Source organism: Prionailurus bengalensis, chromosome E4 (assembly GCF_016509475.1).
Source record: "Prionailurus bengalensis isolate Pbe53 chromosome E4, Fcat_Pben_1.1_paternal_pri, whole genome shotgun sequence".
NCBI classification, from domain to species: Eukaryota; Metazoa; Chordata; class Mammalia; order Carnivora; family Felidae; genus Prionailurus; species Prionailurus bengalensis.
In genome coordinates, this window is record NC_057360.1 from 31,635,528 (window position 1) to 31,650,201 (window position 14,674).

The window sequence follows — 14,674 nt, forward strand, 5'->3', positions numbered from 1 at the left end:
GTTGCCTAATGTCAGGGACAAGAGGAAGAGCAGCAGGAGATAGGGCCGGAGCCAGATCACATGGGCCTGGTCGCCCACGGGAAGGAGTCGGGTATGTTCTAAGAACACAGCAATGGGAAGCAGCATGAGTACTTCAAGGAGCCAATGGCAGTGTCTGCTTTGGAGCCTAAAAAGACCATTCCAGATGCTGCACGGACAATAGACTTTGAGGCTGGGGACAGGGGTAAAGCAGTCAGGAGGCTGATCTCTATGTGGGGACACTGTAGCCATCAGGGAGAGATGACACAGAACTGAACTATGGTGGTGGCAGGGAAATGGAGCAAATAAATGACTGCATATGAAGCTTGGAGGCAGGGAGGACTGGAGGCTGATGCCAGGATTTGGACCTCAATACCTGGGGGGAGGTGGTTCTGTTCAAGGAGATGGGGAAGAATGAGGGCAAAAGGAGGGACATGAGGAGTTGTTTGGGACCAGAGGGAAAGAACCTCATCCCTTTCCTGAAGACAACCCTGCAGGTAGGAGACAATGACCTCAACCACTCCCCAACATCTCTTCCCCTCCCCTATGCAACCTGCCTAAATATTCCCATTTCCTTCCCACGTTTTTTCATGCTTGTGTGTGTTCCCTCACTCACTGCTTTTCTGTGAATGCACTTTGCTTTTGCTATATCCCTATATTCCTACCCCGCTCCGGTCCCCTTGTCTAGACACAGAAGTGATGGTGATAAATGACAGTTCTGATCACAGAGTTGAGTCTGGAGAGCCCATCCCCCCCACACACCCCACTGTCCCCTCACCTACAGTCAGCACTCCCATTAAGGCTTGAATCACAACTACTCCCTTGCAGGTGGGCACAGCACCTTGCTGATTCATCTTCACTTATATGCATAAGTTGAACCCATTTCCATGATTTCTTCAGATACCACGCCCTCCCCCAAACAGGGTGCTACTCCCCCTCATCGAGGACCCTTCACTAAGCTAACTGCTCTCTCTCCACCCAGAGCTGCCTTTCTGTTGTCATTTTTCTCACTTCTCTGTTTCCTCCTCCAAACACATTTTCCTCCTCACTTCACCCAGTGCGTTATTCTGAACTCATGCTTACACTGGACTATCTCCCACTAAATGTTCATTCATTCAATCACTTTGTGTAAATCTTTCCCTCGCTGAGGACCTACTGCATGCAGACACTGATGGGGAAGCAGAAATGCAGCACGGTGGGCCTGGATTCCCTCCACCCCCACTCCCACCAGGCAGCACCTGCATGGGCCACTTAGCCCCCTCCCCTCCCTTCCATTCCTGGCTGCAGCAGTGCCTGCAGACCTGTGTCCCTCCTAGGGTCCCATGGGCATGTCCCTGAAGCCTTGCCTGCTCTCCCAGTTCATCTGTACCCTGCCCTTGAACAAGGTGGGGTCCCCGAATCATCTGAGTGTTGGGCGGGGACTGGGGGAGTGGGTAGGTAGTTTGGAAAAGCATATTATATTCGTTCCATGACCTAAACTGTAATCACACAATCAGAGCTGCTGATTAGTCTGTTCTAAATCATGGCCGTCCTGCCCTTTATGTGGCATTTGGTACTTCCTCCTTGAAACCCCCTGATCCCTTGGCCCTGACCCCCCCACCGACCACACTTCTGCAGGGCTCCACGTGGGAGTCCCCTGAGACTGGATCAGCCTCTGTCCCTCATTCTTGCCAAACTCCCACCTCTCCTCATGGGAAAGGCCTCCTCATCCCAACCGGACTTACTTCCACATGTGGGTGGGGATCCCCACTTCATCACATGCTGGGGTGTCAGCTCAGCCTCACAGCTCTCTCGCCCTCTCCCTTCCCAACCATCCTATTTTCTCATAGACAGGGAGACCGCGATTCCAGGGGCCGGACAAGCAGAGCCGCATGGCAGTCTGGATACATGGCCAACAGACAATAGTTTAGATCAGGCTGGGAATTTAGAAACCTTCACCTGGCCTCACCCTTCTTAGCCCAAGGGTGCTCAGAGGAAAAGGGAGGGACCTGAGACCATCCTAGACAGGCTACAGAACAGACGTGCCAAGCCACCTTGGCTTGACCTTTTAGTGATTTTTAGCTACCAAAGGCCAACATCATTCTAGCCATGCCTCATCCCCCACACATGCTTGCGCACAACTGCCTCTGTGCTAGGTTCACATCTCCAAAGCTGACCACAGACGTGTGATGCACTGCCCACTGTCTGAGAGTTGGGTGAGGCTGTGGCCGGGACATGAGCTGATGTTCTGTGAGAGGCAGACAGAACAATCTCTCCTGATCAGCAGTGAGGCCAGCTCTGGCCCAGGCCCAGGGAGGAAGCAGATGGGACCAGAGATGGCCCTCTCGCCCAAGCTTGAGGGGAAAAGCTTCCTGAGGTCTGCTACCCCAGGTATACCCCAGTTGCCCCACCCACACATGGGTGGGCACCCTAGAGTCTTGGTCACAGAACGCTGTAGTCCCTAGTATAACACTGGACATCAGGTTCTTGAGATCAGGACCGCAGAAGAGGGAGAGAAGGAAAGGAGCCCAGGGAGGAGACCCAAGAGAAAGAGAAAGAATTTGAAAGAATGGCTTTCCCCCACAAAACCAAGCCAGTCAACTGTGACAGGGTTTAAGAGATGAGTTAGACAAGAGTGTCACAACCTTTTAAAAACAGTGAAACTCATCAAACCAAATCTTATGTAGAAATATCAGTAAATAAAAAAGTATACAGGGGCACCTAGGTGGCTCAGTTGGTTAAGCGTTAAACTCTCAATTTCAGCTCGGGTCGTGATATCCCAGAGTCGAAGACAGCCCCATGATGGGCTCTGCTTAAGATTCTCTCCCTCTCTCCCTCTGCCCCACTCCCCCACTTGCACTCTCTCTCTCTAAAATAAAAAATAAATAAATAAAAATTGTACAGAGGAACTATTTTGGTTGAAGCAAGGCCTGTGGGGTTTCCTGTGGTCTATACCCCTCTGGCAACTTTTTTTGGGCAATCTTAGGAGTTCCACAGTTTGATTTTTCAAGATGATAAAAATAACACCAGTTACACACACTCTGGTACTTAGCAGTTTCTACTTTTTTTTAAATTTTTTATTTTTGTAATGTTTATTTTTGAGAGAAAGTGGCAGGGAGGGGCAGAGAGAGAGGGAGACACAGAAGCCGAAGCAGGCTCCAGGCTCCAAGCTGTCAGCACAGAGCCTGACGCAGGGCTTGAACTCACGGACTGCAAGATCGTGACCTGAGTCGAAGTCGGAAGCTCAACCAACTGAGCCACCCAGGCGCCCCAGCAGTTTCTATTTTTACATACAACATCATACCCGGTCCTCACACTAACCCTGTGGCAATATCATCACATTTCTGATGAAGTTCCTGAGGTCCCAAGCTGTCAATCGAATTGCCCCAAATCACACGGCAGGCACATAGTGGTGCAGGAATGTGAACCTAGGCTTCCTGACACCAAGTCCAGTGCTCTTTGCTCTGTGTCATAGCTAGAGGGAAATGGACCACATCCCAACCAACACCAAGGTGGAGGTCTTGAGGAGAGGCAGGACAGCCTAGAGACCAGCTCTGGACCCAGACCGCTGGGTTCAATTCCTTCTGCCATTCACTTACCTGTGTCCTCTTTTCCTCATCTAGAAAATGGGAGAATAGTAGCTGCCTCTATGGCTTGGAGTTAAGATTGAAGGTGTTGATCCACGTAAATTACTAGCACACAGTGCCTGCCACGTAAATAAGCACTAAATATCCATGCATGTCCATCCTTCACTCCTAGTCAGCACTTATTCAGTGCCTGCTGTGTGCATAGGCCTGTGCCTCATTCTACTGCGGGAGAGGGTGGAGTGGGGGTCGACCCCCAGTTACCAGACAGTTCCTGTCCCCAAGAGGTTTTCAGTCTAGGTGGGGGCCATGCCTGTATACAAAGTACGCCAACAATGTGCTCTAAGAGTGTGCCCGGGAGCATGACAAAGATGCTGACTTGGATACTTTACCCCAGAGAAACAGACCTCTGTTTCAGAAGCCTATTTGTTACAATCTTTTAGCCTACCCTAGTTAACATATTTCAGAATCAGGATCTCTCAGTAGTAGCCAGATTCTACAGCCAGTACCGTGTGAGATGCACACAACTAGACCATTGGGCCAGCTTCTAGACTCCTCCTCCTCCTCCGCACTGGCTACTCCTCATGTCCCCATCTCTCAGAGGGCCCAGGCTGGTGCTGGACCTCTTCTCTCTGGTGAGCTCATCTTGGCTCCTCCCTGAGACGCCATCCCTGACAGTGCCCCGATGTCTACCTGCAATCTGGACCTCTCCTCATTCCAAGTGCCTAGTCCATACCTCTGTGTTTGTTTACCTGGCACCCCACCCAACCTGCTCCTCCCATGGCCTTCCTCCACCTCAGTAAAATGCTGTCACAATCACCCTTTTTTTGGGTCCAATTGCTTGGACCAAAACTTGGGAGTCACTCACCCTTGACTCTTCTTACTCTGCACCCCACAACACAAATCCTCTCGGCTCTTCTTCCAAACATATCAAACCCTGTTCCCTACTTTCAGCACAACCGCCCTGGTCTAAGCCAGTGTCATCTCCCTATGGGGAACAGCATTAATCTCTTAGCTGGCCTCCTGCCCCTGTCCTTCCCTGTACAGCCCAGTCATACTCCAGCAGCCAGAGCTATCCTTTTAAAAACAGAAGTTAGACATGCCACTCCTCTGGGCTCCAATGGCCCCCATGTCACTCAGGGTTAAAGCCAGTGTCCGTTGAGTCCAATGCAATCTGGCCTCATTTTCTAGCACTCTCCACCTGTTCACACACTCTAGTCTCATGGCCTCACTTTTTCTTGACTAGTGCAAGCGCCTTAACTTGCTGTCTGTCCCCCTGACACCTGAATGGCTTGTTCCTGCACTTCAGGTATCTGCGCAAACGCTCCCTCTCAAGTGAGGTCTCCACTGATCTCCCCAACTGCAAACACAACCATCCCTAACCACACTCCCCATCACCTGATGCATTCTTTTCCAGAGCACTCCCCACCATCAGGCATGTTGAGGTTTACTTCTTTACTGCCCCTCTTCCCCAGGCAGAGCGCAAGCTCTCCAGGAGGCAGAGGTGTCTCCTTTGTTTACTGAGGTGCTAATACTTAGAAGGGTGCCCATGACAGGCATACCATAAACACTCACAGAAAGACTGAATGACTGCCTTACCGTATTCTGCAAAAAGCAGGAAAGCTTCTCTCCTACCTATGCTGCTTCCCGGTACCTAAAACTTCCCATCTTAACTGTTTATCAGTCCTAAAATTCCACCAGTTACAGCTAGACAGAGGAAACTTGAGGGGAGCCTGGGTGGCTCAGTCAGTTAAGCATCTGACTCTCGGTTTCGGCTCAGGTCATGATCTCGCAGTTCGTGGGTTCGAGCCCCACATCGGGCTCTGCACTGGCAGTGTGGAGCTTGCTTAGGATTCTCTCTCTCCCCCTCTCCTACTCACGCTGCCTGTCTCTCTCAAAACAAATACATAAACTTTTAAAAGATTAAAAAAAAAAGGATGGCTGACTTGGGGAGAGGTAGTCAGTGTCAGGAGGGGAGGGTCTATCCATACAGGGCTGGAAGAGCCAAGTCTGAGCCATGGTCCTTAGTCCTACTAACATGAACCAGTCCCTGGTAAGATGTCATAGGGGAAGCCAGGTACCTGGGAAGGAGGGGAAAATGTTGAGGAGGATTTTTAAAGGTAGACAAGGCCAACAATTCAACTCAAGAAATATGTATAGGGCCCTCACCCAGGTGCCTCACAAGGTGCTAGACAGGTGAAATCACATTTGCCAGGGTCCTTTTCTGGAGGCTTCACCATGTGAACAGGTAACAGAGTTGGAGGCCAGGTTTTCCTTTTCAGCTCACTCTCTTGTTTTCACTATCTATTTCAAACCTTTCTCTTCTCTGCAAACCGTGACCACGCCCCCCCCCAGGCCTCACCCAGAAACTTCACTTCCTATTGCACACAAAAAATAGAAGTCTTCAGACCAGAAAGACCTCCACTTCCTGCCACCAGACCTATGTGTCTCCCTGCACGGGGGCCCCTGCTCTGCCCTCTCCCTCTCAGAGCGTGTTAGAGGTGACCTCTGAATGAAGCCAACTTCTCCACCTGTCCTGGACCCCTGCCTCCTCAGGGAGCTTCACATCCACTGTCACCCACCCCCCTTCCTCATCGCCAACCTCTCTCTTTCAGCTGGCTCCTTCCATCACTCTCACACAACCACGATCTCTCTAGAGATCAAGCAACACTAAAAATCCTCACTCTCACATTTCTCGAAAGTTCGAGCTCTCCTTCCTCTCACCACCAAACTTCTTCACTCACCCTCACCCTCAACACAGTGGAGGGACTGTCTCCCCTGGCCTCTCTTCAGTCCGGTCCTCAGCCGGCTCGGGCCTGGCTCACACCCTCACCAAGCCACCCAAATCGGTGACTGCTGGCTCACTAACGCCAATGGTCCGTTTTCAGTCTTCATCTTACCTGGCTTCTAAGCAACATCAGACATTGTTGCCCCCTCCATGCCCTTCCCCAAATACACACAGTCTCCCTTTAGCTTCCCTGAAACCACACTGTCCAAGAACAGAGACAATGTATGAACTAACAACTCCCAACTCTCTCTCTCTCTCTCCAGCCCAGACCTCCTCTGCATCTAGACCCACATGAAGGCTGCATGCTGAGTGCCTTCTTCCGATTGCCTTGCAGGAACTCCAAAGCCAAAGCATCTCAAACTGAACCGATTTCCCCTCTCCTAAGTTGCTCTCCCCAGAGCTACCTCTTGGTAAAGACCCAACTCTTTTATCTTCCTGCTGTTGCCAGATAACTGGCATCATCCGGGCGATGCCTTCTCTCTCCTCCCCCACATCCCATCAGTCACAGAGGCCCCCTGAGTGTACCTGACAGGTACACTCCGCCTCCTTCTCTCCACCCCCACGACCAACACCCTGATTCAAGCCACCATCCCTCTCACTTGGGCCACAGCACAGCCTCCTACAACTGGTCTCCCTCACCCACTCACTCCTCCAGAGCATTTTCCACACACCGCCTGACTGAGCTTCTGAAAACACCAAGCTGTGTCACTCACACGATCTTTTCACAGCCTCCCATTCCTCTTAACGTTCCAAAACCCTAATGCATGCTGCAATGGTCCCGTCCAAACTCTAGGGTCATCTGGAAGCCCCCCTCCTCCCCTACCTTTTATTCTCCATTCTCCCTGGTCTTTTTGCCATTCTTTTTTTTTTTTTTTAAGTTTTTATTTATTTATTTTGAGAGAGAGAGAGAGAGAGAGAGAGAGAGAGAGAGAGTGAGCAGGGGAGGGGCAGAGAGAGAGGGAGACAGCAAATCCCCAGCAGGCTCCTAACAGTCAACACAGAGCCCAACCCGGGGCTCGAAGTCACAAAATATGAACTCATGACCTGAGCTGAAATCAAGAGTCAGATGCTTAACCAACTGAGCCACCCAGGTGCCCCTGTTTGCCATTCTTCATACAAGTGGCAAAACTGCCCTCTTTACAGCGTTCACCCCTAAGGCCGGTCTCCCTTTGCTCAAGCTGCTGTCTCCACTGGAAACATCCTGTCCTCCCCTTCCCCTAACCTCTTTCTGAGCGAAACTCACTGAGGCCCAGCTTAAGCATCACATATTCAGCCAGGCCTTCACATGCCTCCTCAGCCACGCTAGGTCCCCTCTTCCAAATTGCATGCTATTTACCATGCTGTACTTCTCCTTCATAGCATTTACTATGACTGCAATTCATTTTTGTATGTCATTATCTGTTCACTATTAACCTGAACCAGCAAACAGAAAGCAGGCCTGGGGCCACGTATTTTTAAGTTGCTGGCACACAGCGAACGCTCAACTATCTGAGTGAATTAATAGCTGCCATTTTGGGGGCCTACAACGTGACAGATACTGTGGCTAGAAGCTTTACATGGGTTGTTCCACTGTGCACAGCAACCCATTGAGGTGTGGGCACCAGTTTTATTTTCCTATTCACATTCTACCAATCAGGATTATATAACGTGTTCAAGGTAACACAGCTGGTAAGTGCTGGGTTTAATATCAGACTGGTCTCCTCTCGAAGCCACTACACCACACTTCCCTCTGTACTCCCACAGTGTTCACTCAGTGCCTGACACACAGTAGGTGCTCAACCAAGAGGGATAGATAGAATAACCCACTATCAAGGGTGTAGGCCTCACCCTTGAGGTCTACAAAGAAGAATTACAATTCCCCTCTTCCACAGGAAAGAAGAAAATGGAGTGAGAGCTTCAAAGGGTCACCCAGCAGTAGGTGGCCATGCTGGGCTGGATCCTAGGTCTCCTGGCTCCTATCTAGAGTGATTTTCTCTACAGCATAAGCATAGCTAGGCACTATTGGGTGGAATTATGCAGGCAAGCTGTGCAGAAAAGAGGTAACATAGCAGGCCTGAGACTGACATCCTTGGGAAGTTCTGTTTCCAAGGATGGCCCTTGGTTAACATCTTAGAAGGTGGATTTGGGGCCAATTCTCCTAACTAATTAGGGTGGCTCACTGTCCCCAAACTGTTTTGCAAACAATGTGGTTATTCCTAAGCACCTGTTTTTCTTCTGGAAGTCTGGAATGTTGGTATACGTTAGGCAGAGGGTGCCTACATGACCAGTCCTCAATAGAAACCCTGGGCACCAAGTCTCTAATGAGCTTCTCTGGTAGACAACATTTCACATGTTGTCACTATTCAATGCTGGAGGAATAACGTGGCCCTATGTGATGTCAGTGGTGGAGAGGACTCTTGGAGCTTGCACCTGGCTTCTTCTGGACTTTGCCCCATGTGCCTTTTCCCTTTGCCAATTTTGCTTTGGATCCTTTCATTGTAATGAATCATATCTGTATAACTATACACTGAATCCTGTGAGCCCTCAGAGAAAATCATTGAAGCTGGGTATGGTCTTGGGGAAGCCTTCTTAACAAGAGATGAATTTGGGTTTTCCTTCAAAGGCAGGGGGCATGAATTAGTAGATTAATACAGGAGGCACTCTAGGCAGAAGAAATGATGTGAAGAAAGTTAGGAAGAGGGAAGTCAGGTGTAAAAGGCCTTACAGCTGTTTAACACAGCCTAAGCAGAGCTGACATTGAGAGAATCAAGCACTATGATTGTAAGGTGGAAGAAATGGATACTAGAGAAGTCACATTTGCTCCAATGATCCAGCATCAATGAGGTGAATCAAGTGAAGTCACACATATGGAATTAATACCAAGAAAAGAATGAAAGAAGGTAGTGTCTGTCTGTCCATGGCTAATATCCATGGCATTGGACATTTCTCAGAAAGGTCTGCCAGAAGTGTCACTGAGCAGTTGAAGTAACAATCCAAATTATTGGCTTTTCAAATAAACCACTTCAATATGGGGGCTCCAGGATAATCTACTTCCCATCCATTAAAGGCAACTATTCACTCCTTCCTTTATCCCTTTCAAATGCCTTTGCCCAGGGTCCAATATCCCCTCCCATCTCTCTGGCCCACTTCTCCTCACTCCTCAGGAGGGCTTCCTGGAATAACCCCACCCAACTGGTGAATCACTTCTTTTATTCTGCAACTACTGAGCACTTAGGCCTTCACTTTATGTTAAATTATTTGCCTTTAACCCAGGGAAGCAGGGTAAATTTGCTAGGTTGTAGCCTAGGTATCTGCCCAGCCTCTTCCTCAGAATCTTAATGTCATGAAGGCAGAAGAGGGACTTTCATGACTGTTTAGCTTCACTCCACCCACTTACCTCCATCCTCTGGCCTCAAGGGCCCTCTACAAATGCAAATGGAAGGCTCAGAACACAGCCTGGCTGTTCCCAGCCACCCTCCTTAGTAAGGGAGTGTGGAAAAGGCTCTGGCTGGCAGTTCTGTACCCAGTCAACCTCACTCCACATTTTGCTCTGCTTGCATAGTTGGATCCCATTAAAGGACTTCTCTGCTCCTGGTGATCAAGCCAGTGCCTGTATTTTCCTTCCCAAATCCATTGTATTTCTTCTGCTGGGTCCCTGTGTCACCTTATTACCAGCACAACTATCCCTCCAAGATGGCGGCTGCTGTACCCACACATTATTCTAAAGGCTGGAATCCTGCCCCTGAAACCCTCTCCCTGGGTCTGGGCCTCCATTATCTTATGCCTCCTGCCCTCCTCTCTGCCTTCTGCCTGCCAAGGGCTTGTCCCAGCTTATCCCCACCATGTCCAGTCCCATCCCAGCCCACCTACCTGGCTGCTGAGCTCTGCTCGGTCTAGATTGCCAAGTGTCAGCAACAGGCTAGTTTAAATGATGGGCTCCCTCGGAACTTGGCAGTTCTTTTGTTTGTCTGTTTTTAATTTAATGTGAATGCCTTTAGGCTCCACACACATTTTCCATCTCCCCAGAGACCCCACAACTCCCTATTGCTATCAAACACATAGAAGAAAAACAGCTTTACTGAGTACCCGCCAGACGCTAGGCTCTGTGTATATTGGCTCATTTAATCCTTCCAGCAACCCCAAGTGGGTGACATTACTATCTCTATTTACCATTGGAAACAGAGCCTCATGGAAGTTGGGCAACTTGCCCAGATCATGCAACTACAACCAGCAAGTCATAAATTCAGATTTGAACGCAGCTTCTGAAGTCCACACTATTTCCACTATGCATTTAGGCGGCCCCTCTGCAACAGTGCAGGAGAGGAAACGGAAAGGCAGGAAAGTGAGTGAATGCACAATCAAGGTAATACAGGAAAGAGGTCGAATGGATGTGTCGAATGGACGTGAACTCAGGGTGCCGCCCTGGGGACCAGAACCGGCCAGGGGAGACAGGCCAGAGGTGACTGTGGGAGAACAGTGATGTCTGCACAGGTGAGGGAGAACTCAGAGGAAGGCACGGCTTGGGATGCGTGTCTGAGGGGCTCCGGAAACATCATGGCGAAGATTCTGTGTGTCACAAATCAAACTGGCCAGGAACAGAGCTGGGTGAGAGACAGAGCCTTTCCTGAAGAGTGTTGGTTTGAGCCATGGGAGGACAGGAGGGCTCTAGGGAGAGGAGCACAGGGGTTAGAGGGCCAGCCTGAGGACACAGCCTGGTCCTCATATGGGCACTTGCAGGGAGGGAGGAGGATGAGAAGCTCAAGGTCAATGAAGGGAACGTCAGTGGGGACAGTGGGGCACCCTCCAAGGAGATGGGCAACAGCTGCAGAGCAGGCTGGCGACTGAGGATTACCAGGCCCCAGAAACCTTCGGGCAATCTGAGCGGCAGGGCAGGTGCACAGCGCAGAGCGAGGAATACATAAGTGCAAGTGCTGGCTGCTCTTTCCAGAAGCTTTTCAGTGAAAGGGAGAGAAGAGGGGTTGCAGAAACATGGGCTGTTCCTGTTTAACAGAGGCTGAGCTAGTGGGGCAGAGGAAGAGTTCAGTGGTAAGGGAACGATGGATGGAGCCCGTCAGAGGGAGAAGAGGGCTGCATCAGGGGCATAGGTGGAGAAGGTGCTCTCCCTCCCATGGGTCAGGAGAGTACCTCTTCCCTGAGAGGAAACAGACCATGGGGGAAATCCCAGGGATGTTCTGGACTGGAGAGGAGAGAAGCTGGTGGAGCGCATGTCCAGCAATGAGGCATGGGCAGCTGCTGAAGGTGAATGGGTCCCCCTTCCCTGTTCACACACTCCGGAAGGGGCGCTCCCTGGGCTCTGTCATTCAACATGGGGTTCACAGACCCTGCAGGTATCTGCAGAGGTACCCAGTTCTGGCCATGGCACCATCTAATCATGTGTCTGTTTTTCTTCTGGAAAACAGACTCCTGCCTCCAGATAACAATACGGAGAATATACTCCTCACTGCCGCTTCAAGCTGACTTTGAATTTTTCTGTCAGGACTGGTAAGTATTTTCACTTTTATTTCCTCTCTGGTCCTCCAGTCCACTTCCTCACAAGACAGGGCCTGCCAGGGACCATGTGGGTCAACTACTGTCTGACCCTCCAAATAAAGCTTTCCTCTGGGCAAAGCAACAAGCTCAGTGGGGCCCAACCCTGGCCTCAGCAGGGGCAGGAACCCTCCAGCCCTGAAGATCACTTCTGCCCTGGTGCCCTCTACCCTCAGCACACACACAGATGCCCACCTCGATCTGCTGGGGTGATGACTCCTGCCCCAGAGTAGCCCCAGTAAAAGCCACCATCTGCACAGAAAAAGCTCTTCTGAGACTGGGTCTGCCACAGCTCCCCTCTTCCCTTGGTCTATTAGCCCTTAAAGACCCCCAATCAGTGACAAAGGTGTCAGGTGGCCTTTGATGAATGCCTTTCTGGTTCCCTCACGTTCCTCCTGCCCAGAATTCTGGCTTCCTCTAGCCAAAATACCAGGAGAAGAGCACAGGAATTAGAGTCAGGCGACTTGGGCTGGGGTCCTGGGTGGTCCCTACATTCTGTGAGATCTTTCCGGTCACTTCTGTGCCCTAGCTTGCAACCAGGGAAGTGGAAGGAACAGCAACCTCCCTTTCCCTTCTCTCAGGGAGGCCATGAGAAGTTAATCAGGTCAGAAAGGCTATTTTCAAACCGCACAGGGCTGTTCTGATTCCTGGGGTCTAAGCAAGTCCTGCTGACAGCTCAGCCTCTCTGTCCAGAGCCCCACCAAGCACATGTTCCCCAGCCATCAGTCCCAAGGGAGACACATCTCAAATGAATTCGACACAGACATTTGTTTAGGCCTACTCTGTCAGATTCCAGGACCCAAACCAGAATAGACACAGGTCTTGCCCCGAGTTCACTGAGTTGGGGTAGAGCTAACAGAGCAGATGTCTGTCCATGTGGCGCCCCAGGCAGAGCCTCCAGGGGACTCTGCTCTGTGTGGTTGGGAGCACACCAGACATGTGTTACCAGAGTCCAGACTGAGGAGGAGGTGGGTAGATTTAGTTGTCTGAGAAACCAGGGTGGGGGCCTGGAGCAGAGGAACCAGGCACCTTAGAGACCCAGGCCCGGCCCAGCAGTGGAACCTAAAGGGTTATTACACTCGGGACTTCACCCTCACCATCTGGGAGATGAGGAGAATAATCCTGCATTGGCCTGACTCACTAGAATATCAGGGAGAACAAAATGAGAACAGCAATGAGAAGACGCTTTAAAAAGGAAAGAGCTTTATAAACATGGAATTATTTTTTCTTCGGGGTCCTCTGCTGAGAAGCTGAGATAATCACAGAAGGTCTGATTGCCTAAAGGCTGACGAGCCTAACGGGGCTGACTCAGAGGCATCCAGCTCCCTCGCTCTGCAGATCGCCCCCAATGAAATATCCCAGTTACAGACTTAGTACTTCCAGTGGACGGGGCCTCCTTCTCCTTTCCGTACTCTTTCCGCTGCCCTGCCACCCATAGCCAATGGGTACTCAGGTGATGCTTGCTGACAGATGGAAACGCTGCCCATCCTACCCTCAGGGCCACGGACCTCAGCCCAGAGGACCTGAGAAAGTCACCTCCTCCATCACTGCCCCTCCAGCAGGTCGTCCAGAGCTGGGCTCACACAGGTGACTTTCTCCTGCCTGTGTCCAGGATCTGAGGGCCTACCCATCCCACACAGTTCAAAACAGAATGGTAACGAAAACAAGAAAGCCTCGACAGGGGCTAGATATTTTCTGCTTCCATCTCACAACCAGCTTTCCTGCAGCAGTGACCTTACTATGCAAATCAGAGCAGACCACAGGGAGGAGTGGTCAAATAGTTTTCACCCGACCATCAACTGCACGAACTCCCTTTCATCGGCCATGTGACAAGGGCAGACAGCCAGCAGCAGCACCCTGGGTTTGAGAGGCCCTACCGAGCCTCTCCCGGCCTAAAATTCTCTCTCACACACGTAACTGTTCTATTCCCAGAAGCACCTCCATTTTTTTGCATTTTGTCTTCCAGAGCCCTTTTAAACCGTGAACATCTCTAGAGGAAGAAACCGTATTCCACTGGCCTTAGTCACACAGCACCTGTGCCCAATAAATATTTACTGAATTAAATTGGTTACTAGATGCCTGTCCTCAGGGACACGGGTCACGGCCCAGGGCTGTGGAGGGTGGGGCTGCAGGGGCAGCCTTTTCCCAACCTCACCGCTGGCCTAGAGCGGCCCTGCCAGCCACGGGGGCGATAACTGAGTTCGAGAAAGTAAATCTGAAATAGCCAAATATGGAAACTCTGCAGGAGGGGGCAGAACCAGCCGAGAAAGTCGGCAGCGGGCAGAGCAGCCCAGTGGAGTCAGCGACAAGAGCGAGGCCTCGGTATTCACAGAAAACCTTCAGAACTGCCAAAACCCTGCAGAGCGGCGGCAAGGGGGAAGCGATCTGTTCTGGAAAACCCAGATTCCACCAATCCTCTGGGTGTCCCAGGGCAACTCACCTCCCTGAACCTTGGTATCTTCCAAGACCCCTCCGAGCTCGGTTTTGGGTGTGTGTGTGTGTGTGTGTGTGTGTGTGTGTGTGTGTGTGCTGTGTTGTGTGTGTGTGTGCTGTGTTGTGTGCTGTGTGGTGTTTCTAAATGAGCACGCTCAATCGAACAGTTCGTGGAGGTTTCCATTCATTCCAATATTAAAGTTTCATTCCAGAGGGCTCCGGTTGGAGAAGTCCTGCAGAAGTGGAGGGGGCGCTGAAGGGTGCGAACGGAGAGCCTGGGGTTTGCAGTGCGTGCGTGCAGGGCACGCCTGGAAATCACCCCTCAACCTGAACCTGGTCCCTCCAG

General features: G+C 50.9%; 1 protein-coding gene across 2 annotated transcripts in view; it reads right to left on the bottom strand.

Annotated features, from left to right (window-relative positions):
- The window catches only part of TRAF5 (TNF receptor associated factor 5), a 50,974-nt gene that overhangs the window by 35,696 nt on the left and 604 nt on the right, over positions 1-14,674 (bottom strand). The window lies entirely within an intron of this gene.